Consider the following 12640-nt stretch of genomic DNA (forward strand, 5'->3'; position numbering starts at 1 on the left):
TGTCTCAGTAGATGCAAGTTTGTCAGGATTTGATTAAACTAAGTTAATTTCCCAAAAATAGATGTAATTAGCTTTATGTTTTTGTTACTTTTTTTGTCCTCTATCTGGGTCTCTTTCTTGATGCAGGTGTTGTAATTCATGGTAAGTGATTTTGTTGCCTAGTTTTGCCGTCAGGTTTGGTGGTGTATTGTAACATGTCACTAAGGGACTGATTTTTAATTTTAATATGTGTCAACATTCATTTCTATAATAATTTAGTCGTGGTCGCAAACTCCAGGATGTGGCACTGACCTCATTATCATTGGAAATGAATTTTGCTGCCCCATATATGGGCCAAAACCTCATTGTGATGCGGTGACCTTGGTGTGATATAGAAATTCTTTTACTTGACCCTTGGCACTGGCCAGACACTTGTGTAATGCAGTGACCTTGGTGTGTGTGTGTCTTTTGGCTTTTCCCGGTTAGGGGTCGCCACAGCGGAACTCCAGTCCACTAATGATTGGCAGTAGAGTTTTACGTGCTGGCTTGCCGGGCCTAACGCATAACCTTCAATGAAGGAACGCCCATTCACGCATGCCGCCACACAGTAGACGCTCTAACTGAGAATCGAACGGGCAACGTCTAACTGTGAGGCGACAACGCTACCGCAGCACCACCACCGCAGTTGATGCAGTGACCTTGGTGTTGTGCAGAACTTGCTTCTGATCCTTCTGTACTAACCAAACACTTGTGGCGCGATCACCTTGGTGTTGTACGGTTCTTTTTCCTAAACCTTGTGAGGTGCATTGTCATTGGTGTCCCACAGAACATTTTTATGAGCCATTTTGTAGCCCAGTCTCTTGTGTGGTGCAGTGACCTGACCTGGCTGTTGTACACGTGATGTTTTACTCAACCTTTAGTGTCCAGTGTAGTGCTTTGTTGTGTTATCAAACCCATGCCTGATGTGGACTATCTCGTAATCAGATGCCGTTGTGCTGCTTAAGGCAGTTGCAACCCCTAATGTTCTGTATTGACCCTGCTAGTACTTGTCATTACCTTCCTCTCTGCCGTAGTCCTCGGACTATGGCAACTTCATGAGAATTTTGCCTTTTATTGAATGTGTATTATGCCTGGAAACCCCCCCCCCCATCTGTGAACAGAAACTGCATTTGTACACCTCCATTTTCCCATCTGAACCACATCTCACCCTCTCCTGTTACACTTGCAGTCAGATACTCCAGCACTCTTTTGCTGGCTTAGTTCTGGGTGGCCATTTCCTGAGTACTGGCCTGAGATCTCTGACTAGTATTTTTTTAGTACTGTATTGCAAGACTGGTTCTGATTGTTTGTTTATTTTTGGTACAGAATTAGATCTATTTGTCTTTCATTGGTACTGTCCTGGTCAGAAACTCCAGTACTGTACAGTGGGCTTAGTGCTGGTCTGTTCTGGAAACCCTAGTACTGTACTATATAGGATTAGTTCTGATTATATCTAGTTGGTATTGGTGTTATCTGAAAACCGTAGTACTGTACTGCAGTTTTAATTTTGATTCAGACCAGTACCAGCGAGATACAGAAACTCTAGTGCTGGCCTGCAGGCTAAGTTCTGATTGTGCTTCACTGGTACTAGCCCAGACATAAACTCCAGCAGTGTACTGCAGGATTCATTCTGCTTGTATCTGGGTGGTACTGGTCTGATCACAACTGCCATTAGTGTACTGCTTAGTTCTGGTTTGTATCTCACTGTTAATAGCCCAGACACAAACCCCAGCAGTATACTGCTTGTTCTGATTGTATCTCACTGATACTGGTCTGATCCAGAAACCCTTTCAGCCCAGAAATTAGTAGTTTGTTGGCCATTTTGGACTAATTTCTATCTCTTTCATTTCCATGCTATAAATATCATATTTGCCCGGTTTTGCGCTTAGCTAGGGTAAAACTATTCCCAGCTCCACAAAGTCTCCTCTTCAATTTTTCCCTTGGAACTAGACAGACTTTCAACTTAAGCACTCAAGCCATTCATTTCTCAGCCCCGGCACTTGCTCAAAACTTATAGCAAGCACTTATAAACCCTAGCACTAAACCCTCCTATACTGTAGAGAAGGACAAGGCTCTCTATTCAACCTTACCAGCCATCCAGTAAAACAGTTCACTGTACCTATCCAGGCATGTCCAAAGGGTAGTTTCAGGTGTACTCTCCAGTCCAACTGGTGAATCTGGGCATTTTCAGGCAATGTTACAACTGCCTCATGTACACAGACAACCCCCTCCTCCTACCACCAAACACTAATACATGCGAGAGATGCAATTATACAGCCAAACTGGAGGCTAAGCTCTCTCACTCCAAGACTGGATCAGACAGTCAAGAGGAGAAGGGAAATACTGGCATCACACCACCAGTCTCACATAGACCCATTAAACCAGCACCGGCAAAAAACACACATAAATACGCAAAAACATACTTGGAGGCTCTAAATAAAAATCTGCAAAACCAGAGCCCTCCAAAGCAAACATCCAAGCAACCTCCACCCCCCAACACAAACCATGAAACACATACTTCACAAAACCAGTGTCCCATGCAATCACAGCCCTTAAGGCAAAATAACACCCAACATACTAGTAATAGGTGAATCTATAGTCAGGCACACTGACGTCCCACTTGCTAAGCTGAATAAGGAGAAGGTTACTGTTAGTTTGCCTGTCAGGTGCCAGGATCCGCCACATAACACAAGCACTCGGGTCACTCCAGAACAAGTACAAATATAACTCTGTCATTGTCCATGTTGGTGTGAATGACCTGAGATGTACTTCCCTGGACTACATGAAAAGAGACATGGAAGAGCTCTCTGATCACGTAGCCCAGGCCGGTATGACCCTGACCCTGAGTAGCATCCTGCCCTCACCAAGAATTATACCACGGTATAAAGAAAAAATTCTCGATTTCAACAATTGGCTAAGTTTCTGGTGTCATTAAAAGGGGATCCAGTGTCTGTCCGCCTGGGATGACATGCTCGACAAGCCACGCTGCTTCACTAGAGACTGCTTGCACTTGTCACCCTTAGGCTTTTGAATACTGGCCAAGGCTCTTGACACCCCCATAGTGCCTTTTTTAGGCAAGGCTCAAAAGACAAACCCACCACCGTAAATAGCACAAGTAACAAAAAACTGAGGGTAATGCTACTCAGTGCCAGAAGTCTAAACCTCAAAATGCACACACTCGAGGCACTCCTCAGTATGGAGAAAATCTATATATGTGCAATAACAAAACCTGGTTTAATGCTCCAGAGAGCACCCCAGCACTACCAGGCTACAACTCATACCATACATTTCGGCCACAGATCCCAAGCCGAAATACAAAAGGCGGGGGCATATCCATATTCATCAAGGATACCCCCACACCTCAAGGTTAGTGGCACAACACGATGCTTCAGAGATCATCCACTTGCAACTAACAATGGGAAAAACTGCAATTCAAATTGTAGCTTGCTACAGATCACCCTCCATGTCCCAGGACCCCCATTCCGCATTTCTGGAAACACTGGGAAACATAAAGGTCCTACCAAACACCCTAATATTGGGTGATTTCAATTACCCAAACATTAACTGGGAGAACTACTAGAGTACTAACTCCCTTGCCCAACATTTCCTAGAATTTATAAACTCAAACGCCCTGGTTCAAATTGTCAACACTTCCACCAGAGGTGACAACATATTGGACTCTGGTCATCAACATGGGTGACCAGTTTTCCACACCAGAGGTCAACCCCTCCCTGGTTAGATCTGACCATAAACAAATCACTTAGGATATCCACATTCTGCCCCCCACCCTTGGACAAGAAAACCACCGTGAAAAACTTTTCAAAAGCAAACTTCACATTACTTAAGATCGAGGTGGAAAGTTTCAAAGCCCCCATGCTGAAGGATAACGCTGTCCAAGCTGCAAAATCCTTTATTAATGCATTCTATGGGCACCTACAAAAATGCATGGATCGTGCCATCCCAAGCAAAACCAAGACACACTCCTCCAAGAAAAGGAAACCAGTCTGGTGGACTCCTGCCATAAACAAGCTATACAATAGAAGGAGGAAACTAGTACAGAAAAGAGTAAAGTCCCAAGAAGGGAAAACATCCCTGATCAGTATCAGCAAGAAACTACGATCCCTCATAAAATCATCCAAGGCGAGCTTTGAAAGAAAAATTGCCAAGGACTCCAAAGATAACCACAAGGCATTCTTTAGCTATGTCAAGAATCTAAGTGGCAATGCTCAGATCTGCTCGGTCAGTGCAGAATGGCACAAAATACACTCGACCGATATCGCCAACATCCTGGCAGACAGGTTCAGTGCAAACTTCACCCCCTCTCACCCCCAAAAGGGCCCATAACCATACCAGAATAATGTAGAGTCCCTGAAATCACAGACACTCAGGTTAAAACATCCCTCTCCAAAGCCAAAAACACAGCATCAATAGGACTGGACAGTGTCCCAGGCTGTGTCCTACACGAGCTCAAAGACTAGTTAACCTCTCACCTAAACACACTGTTCAAACTCAGCCTCTCCACAGGCTACGTACCCATAGAGTGGAGCACAGCAACGGTTATTCTGCTCCACAAAGGTGGAGCCACAACAGATCCCGGGAACTATCGCCCTATAAGCCTGACTAGCTTGGTCTGCAAGGCTATGGAGCGCATCATGATGGAACAAATTAACAGAGACCTTGGGAACCTCCAAACACTGGACCCTACCCGGTTCAGCTTTAAGGGCATATGATGTCTCCTAAACCGGGTGGACTTCTTTGAGACAGTTACCAAGGCTATAGACGAGCAAAAGGTTGTACACGCAGCCTACCTAGACCTCGCTAAGGCCTTCAACACCATTCCCCATTCTGGTATTATAGACAAGCTCACCAGCCTGAACGTAAACCTCTACGTCACAAGATGGGTTGCCAACTGGCTCACGGACAGAGCCCATATGGTGAGAGTTGCAGGAGCTAGGTCTGACTCTAAACCGGTTACAGGTGGCATTCCCCAGGGCTCAGCCCTAGGACCCCTCCTGTTCAGCATATACTTCTCAGAGGTACAGGCAAGCACAGGAGGACTATGGCTGAGCAAGTTCGTGGACGACTGCAAACTATGGGCTATAATTGACTCTCCGGCTGGCACAAACATCCTCCAAAAGGGTATCACTGAGACAGATACCTGGTGTCAAAGTCATGGCCTCAAGCTAAATGCCAAAAAGTGCATAGTCATCCCCTTTGGAAAAAACGAAGTACCCACAAACTACCACATAGGTGGCAGTCTCCTAAATATGGAAGATGTAATAAGGGATCTGGGGACCCAAGTAGATAGTAATCTCACCTTTGATAATCACATTGCCAGAGTGGTTAGAAAATCCTTCTATGTGGCCCACCTAATCACAAAAGGGTTCGCATCCAGATCAAAAGAGGTCATTGTACCACAGAAGTACCTCACCAAGAGGATCACTGGCCTCAAACAGATGCCCTATGCAGCTCGACTTAAGAAACTCGAGCTGTACTTGGTTGCATACCGCCTACTCAGATGTGATCTCTGCCTGTCATACAAGGCCATGTCCAACCCAGAATTGATGGACATGTTCCACCTAAAGAAAAGCTTATCCCCTCGAGCCACATGCTCTAGGGATCTAAACCTCACCACAACAATAAATAGGATGTGCTGGAGGGATAGATTCCTGTCCCAGAGACTTCCCATGCTTTGGAACAAGATCCCAATCTACATTAGGCAGAGCTCCTCGCTAACACTCTTCAAAAGAAACCTTAACAAGTGAATGGGAAACAGAAAGTTTTCCTTGGGGATCACTTCAGTGGCTCTGCTGGACAGAGGCACAGGGAACTAATCTAAGGGGCCGGCAAAAGCCAACACATTCTGGCTAGGCTTATAAATGCCTTTAGGCAGATAGCCTAGTACCTACCTATGAACCTTGTACAGTACTACAGGATTTATTCTGATTGTACCTCACTGGTACTGATCTGATCCAGAAACTCTACTACTGTACTGCAGGTTTAATTCTGATTGTAACTTCGTGGTATTGTTGTGATCCAAAACTCCATTGTACTGTACTGTGGGCTTTGTTCCGATTTGTATCTTGGTGGTACTGGTCTGATCAGAACCCCCTAGTACTGTACTGTACTGCAAGCTAAGTTGTGATTGTATCTCACTGGTACTGGTCTGATCTGATCAGAACCCTTAGTACTGTACTGTGGGCTTGGTTCTGATTGTATCTCACTGGTACTAGCCCAGATACAACCCCCATTACTGTACTGTACTTCAATGAATGGCATCCTAATGAAAAGAGGCTGAAGGCTGACCAGTCTACCCATATACACAGATTTTGCACTCTATTTCCTCTCTGTTTTATGTTTTGTCATCCATTCTTTTTTTCTCCCTGTCTTTGCCCTCCACTTTCTGCCTAGTACAAGCATTAAACTGTTCACCAACTTAAAACTGCACCACTTTATGCAGAAATGCATTACATGCACCCACTTCAAAACTTTACTAAAAGCGCACCTAAAAACATGCTGGCTATGCCCTTGCAACTCCCACTCTAATATCACCCACCCCATCCAACCACTACCTTTCTTTCCACTCCACTAACTACCTTGATTATAGCAAGCTCAGATGCCCATAAGCCAGTACTTATTATACAGCAGGAACTTCTTATTGTAACATTTGTTAATGTCTGTTATGCACTTTGCAGATAAAGATTCTAGTTGTCTACTGATGTACTATGTTCTTCATCTGTAAATATGTTTGTAATTAATTGCTATGTTAATCAAATTGTTAATCGCTATGTCATCCAATGTAACTACTGTCTATTTTAACTGTGGAGCTTTTTTCCCCGGACCTCCGCTGAAAATGGACCTACGTCCAGTCGGACACTCCCAGTCAACAAATGCAAATAAATAAATTAATAATAATAAATAATCAATAAACATGCATGCATTGGTCATTGTGACAGTGAAAATAGTGTGTCCTCCCCTTGGATAAAATTGAACTAGTTGTCAAACATATCCTCATGCTCTGCCCTCTCTGTCCTGATTTCAGTTATTTTTTTTCAAATGACAATGTATGCCTTCCTTTTTCCTTTTGTCCTTTAGGCAGCATATCAGAGCCAGTAATTGAGCTCCCTACAGTGCTTCATGGTCTGATGTCAAGTACACCTTCATAACTATCTAATATCCGTTCTCTGTTACAGGCCCTCCTACAATATGGCTTCCCCCTCACTTTTTGGTATCTGATCTGTGCTACATACCTCATCATTCTGTGTTGTATGACATCTGTTACAAACCTACCTCATTATTTTGTGTTCTCTAATGTTTGGTACAAACCCACCTCATCACGCCCCATCACTGGATCTTCTCTGATGTCTGGTGCTAACCCTCACTGTCATAATGTGATGTTCATTGTGCTTCACCATTGCAGTGATTACTTTTGGGATTTCCTGCCTTTTGGAAGCCAAGGCCAGCCCAAACACCAGAGACTTTTCCCCTTCACCCAGGCTCTTCCTTCAGATGCCAGGGTGTTGAGATATAATGGGTTGTTGGATGGTGTCTCTTACTCAGTTCTTTCTTGCTGTCAGAGTTTGAAGTACCAGTGTGTCTAAGTATGTCTGTCGGTCTGAAACCAAAGACTCGCAAGCCTAAGTACCCCCTAGGGAAATGTACTTTGTTGTGTTGCTGTAAATTTGTTAGATGTCAAGGAAGATCTAGTGTGTGTTTAGGAGTGTGGAAAGCAAACCCCCCCCCCCCTGAGATTTCTGCTCTTTTGTCCCCAGTGTGCTTGTTTTAATAGTCAGACTGCTGGATGTAGTGAACTGAGCCTCTGCCAAAGTACATAGAGAGCATCCATGTCGCACCCTGGCTGTGGTGTCTGTCGCTACCTTGGTCAGTTTCTTTTCTTAAGGGAAGAAGCATCCCAAAGACAAAACTGCTAAAGAACCAGGCAAGACCTTCTGTCTGTGTCAGCCCTGCCAGGCTTGAAGTAGTTGAAGGGGGTGTGGCACTTCACAGCCCCCTCCTGACAACTCGCACATTGCTGAGGCCTCTGATGAGAACCCTTCTGAGGCTACCATGTTTCAGTGCTGTCAGCCACTTGGGACAAGTTACCCCTGGCTTCAGATGGGACTGGAGTTGCTTGGCAGGCATTTCTTCTGATTTCCAGATCCTCATTACTAAGAGGTAGGGTATAATCCCCCGCATCTATGTCCATGAGGAGATACCAGAGGAGAGGATTCAGGTCATGACCATCAACCCTTGACCTGAGACACAGATACCCGATGACACAGCTATATTAAGGCCTAAGCCATTGAAGACATAAAAGCCTGCCCTGGCCACAGCCTGTTGGGGTCCCTATTTTTCTCAGGCTGACCCACAGGACTTACTCAGGCTTGCAGAGGAGCTCATGGAGTTCCCCAGGAATCTCTCCTGTTAAAAACAAAAATAATAATAAATAAACGGGACCCTTGTAACAGGAGTCTTCTGATTCTTTTGGCTCATATGAGGACCAGTTGGCTGCATGTTGATCAGCTTTCTACAAACTCCTGTACTACCTCCGAGTCAAGTGATATGCTTGATATTCAGCCTTACCACCTGTGGATCTTTCTTTTGTATATCATTTCGTAAAACTAGAGTTCTTCAGCATGGACGTTCAGGAATATCCCTAGTCCAAGAAAATATTTATACTGTTTCTTGATGTTCTTGAGCTCAAACCAATTCCTTTTCTTTCAGTGTTGTACGTGGCAAATCTCTCTCTGTCTGTCTGTCTGTCTGTCTGTCTCTCTCTCTCTCTGTCTCTCAGCTGTGACTTTGAAGCCTTGGAGTCGGTGGTTAGATGCCACATTTGGCTAAGAGAACAGCCTCTTCTAATGCAAATTAAAACAGAAATTTTCGATGTTCCTTTAGACAAGGATTTCCTCTTTGAACCCTAACTTCATAGGTTGGTACTAGGCTATCAGCCCTAGGGCCTATACAAGCCTAGCCATAACAATTCCCTGGTTATTTCTTCCCACACTATTTACTTCCCTGGACTCCTGTCTAGCAGGGCAACTGATGTGATCCCCGGGGTGAATTTCCTTTCTCCCATCCAATCATCAAGGTTCCTTTTGAAGAGGGCCAAAGAGGCACTCTGCTTGACATGTATGGGCAATCTATTTCAGAGTCTGGGGAGTCTCTGGGTTAGGAACCTATCCCTCCAGCATGTTTTGTTTATTGTGATGACAAGGTTTAGATCCCTGGAGCGTGTGGCTACACAAAGAAATCCCAATCCCTCAGAGCTTGTCCAACAGCTCTGGGTTTGACATGGCCTTGTATTGTTGAGCAGAGATCGCCTCTGAGTAGACGATATGCGGCAGAGTATAGCTGGAGTTTTTTTAAGGCTGTCAGCGTAGGGCATCTGCTTTAGGCCTGTAATTCTTTTAGTGAGGTATTTCTGCGGCCTTTCCAGTTGTTGCAGATGTCTTGAGAAGTACATACCAAACTGGGCATTGTATTCTATAATGGGTCTAATGAGGGAGGAGTACAGTGAGACAATTACCTCCTTTTTTCTGGATGAAAATCCCTTAGTGATGAGGTGTGCCACATGGAAGGATTTCCTGACTGTTGTGGCGATATGGTTATCGAAGGTGAGACAACTGTCCACCTGTGTCCCTAAGTCTCTTATCACACTTTGTGTTTAGTGTACTGCCACCTATATGGTAATTCACGGGTACATGTTTTTTCCCAAAGGGGATATACATTTCTTGGCATTGAGCTTGAGCCCATGGCTCTGGCACCAAGCATCTGCTTCTGTAAGGCCCTTTTGTAGAGTATCCACATAATTTGGGGATTCAATAATGGCTCCCAGTTTGCAGTAATCTGAAAACTTTGTTAGCCAGAGTCCCTTAGTGTTGGCCTGTACTTCAGAGAAGTAGATGCAAACAAGAGCGGTCCCAGGACTGAACCCTGAGGTACTCCACTTGTCACTTGTCTGGAGCAGGATTTGGAGCCGGCTACTTTTACAGTGTGGGTTCTATCAGTAAGCCAGTTTGCAACCCATTGGGTGACGTAGGGATTAATGCCCAGCTTAGTAAGTTTATCTATGATTCCAGAGTGGGGGATGGTGTCAAAGGCCTTGGCAAGGTCTAGATAGGCTGTGTGGACCACCTTACCCTTGTCCATGGCTCTGGAGACTGATTCGAAGGAGTCAGTCAGGTTCAGGAGACAAGATCGGCCCTTCACAAACCCAAACTGGGAGGGGTCCAGTGTTTGAAGGTTGCCAATGTCTTTGTTTATAAGTTCCATGATAATACGCTCCATGGCCTTGCAGATAAGGCTCGTCAGACTGATGGGATGGTAGTTTCCGGGATCCAAGGTGGATCTCCCCTTGTGGAGTGGGATAACTGTAGCTCTGCGCCACTCAGTGGACACGAAACCCAAGGTGAGGCTATGATTAAATATGACACTTAGGTGAGGTGCCAGTTAATATTGTAGTTCATGTAGTACACAGCCCGGGATGTCATCTGGTCCCATGGATGCTGTATTCTTAACTTTGGAGAGTGTGCTTTTTTACCTGTGTGGCCGTTCTTACCGGAATTTGGCAATCTTCCAGTATTGAGATGGGCCATTTAGGGGGTGAGAGGTGGGTGAAGTTGGCACTGAATCGATCTGCCAGGATATTGGCAATATCCTTGGGATCAGTATATTTAATGCCATTCTGTTGTAGCTCAGAACAGATCTGAGCATTGCCATTTAGATTCTTGACATAGTTATAGAAAGCCTTGTGGTTGTCTTTGCCATCTTTGGTAATTTTATTTTCGTAACTAGCTTTGGAGGATTTTATGAGGGATCTCAGTTTCTTACTGAGGCTGGTAAGGGAGTTTTTTGCATCCTGGGATTTTCCTCTTTTATGCAACCATTTCTTCCTTTTGTTGTAAAGTTTGTTTATGGCAGGGGACCACCAGATTGGCTTCCTTTTTTTGGATGAGAGCATCTTGGTTCTATCTGGGATGGCACGATTCATGCATGAGTGGATGTGCTCGTACAGTGCCTTAGTGCAGGATTCAGCAGTTGAACTTTCAGTTCCTGTCTGCATGGGTGTCATGAAGTTTGTCACTTCTGACTTGAGTAGCATGAAGTTGGCTTTGGAGAAGTTTTTTATGGAGGTTTCCTTACTGTGGGGTAGGGGTGGGATGTGGATGTTGAGGGTGATTAGCTTATGGTCAGACCTGACTGATGAGGGGGTGACCATAGGTGTGGAGCATCGATTTCCCATGTTAGTAATGACAAGGTCCAAGATATTGGAGCCCCTGGTGGGACTATGGATTAGCTGATCCAGGGCGTTGGAATTTATGAATTCCAAGAACCGTTGGGCAAAGGTGTTGGTACACTAGTAGTTTTCCTAGTTAATGGCACGGTAGTTAGAACCAAACACCCTAATACTAGGTGATTTTATCTTAATATTTTCTAGTATGTTTAAAAAGGTGTAGTGAGAATCTTGGGGCATGGTGGGGGATCTGTAGCAAGCTACAATTTGGATTGCAGTCTTACCTAGTGTTAGTTGCACCTGGAGAATTTCAGACACATTGTGTTGGGCAACTAGCCTGGTGGTGTAAATATCCTTGGTGAATATTGACACTCCTCCACCTTTAGTGTTTCGGTCCTGGTTTGGTGGCCGAAGTGTGGTAAGAGTTGTAGCCTGGTATTGCAGGGGTGCTCTCTGGAGCCTTGAACCAGGTCTCAGTTACTGCACAGATATCGATGTTCTCCATTTTTAGGAGTGCTTCGAGAGAGTGCATTTTGAGGTTTAGACTTCTAGCATTGAGTAGCATTATCTTCAGATTTTGCATGCTTGTACCTGTTACGGTGGTAGTTTTGTCCTTTGAATTTTGCCTAAAAAAGGCACTATAGGGGTGGCAAGAGCCTAACCTGAATCCCAGGGACGACAGGTGCAGACCATCTCTGGCAAAGTATCGTGGTCTGTCGATCATGACGTCCCAGGCAGACAGATACTGGATCCCCTTTGAATGACACCATAAGCTTAGCCAATTGTTGAAGTCAGTCATTTTATCCTTATATTGTGGTATCATTCTGGGTGAAGGCAGGATGCTACTCAGGGCTAGGGTCATACCTGCCTGGGCCACATGATCCGAGAGCTCTTCCATGTCTCTCTTCATGTAGTCCAGGGAGGTATGTCTCAAGTCATTCACTCCAACACGGACAATGACAGAGTCATATTTGTACTTGTTGTGGAGTGACTTGAGTGCATGAGTTATGTGGCGGATCCTGGCACCAGACAGGCAGCTCACTGTAATTTTCTCCTTGTTCACCCTGGTGAGTGGGACATCAGTGTGCCGGATTATAGAGTCACCTATGACTAAAGTGTTGGGTACCTTGTCTTGCCTTAGGGGCTGTTGCTGGGTGGCACACTGGTGTTGTGAGCTATGTGACACTGTGATTTGGTGTTTGTTTGCATTTCAGCTTCAGAGGTCCTTGTTGCTTGGGCAGGTTACAGTTGGATTTAGTGTTGCTATATGTGGGCGTTGGTAGTGTGGGTTTAGAAGGGCTTGTGTGTTGCTTGAGGTGTAGTGTGGGTGTTGACCTTGAGTGTCTAGCACAATCTTGGGTGGAGAGAACTTTGCTTCCGTTTTGG

At 45.0% G+C, this 12640-nt stretch overlaps 1 protein-coding gene across 4 annotated transcripts in view; it reads left to right on the forward strand.

The window, feature by feature from the left end:
- PFAS (phosphoribosylformylglycinamidine synthase) overlaps positions 1 to 12640 on the forward strand; it is a 517919-nt gene that overhangs the window by 96801 nt on the left and 408478 nt on the right. The gene's annotated exons all lie outside the window — the stretch shown is intronic.

This window comes from Protopterus annectens, chromosome 10.part0, assembly GCF_019279795.1.
Source record: "Protopterus annectens isolate FY-2018-M chromosome 10.part0, PAN1.0, whole genome shotgun sequence".
Classification (NCBI taxonomy): domain Eukaryota; kingdom Metazoa; phylum Chordata; order Ceratodontiformes; family Protopteridae; genus Protopterus; species Protopterus annectens.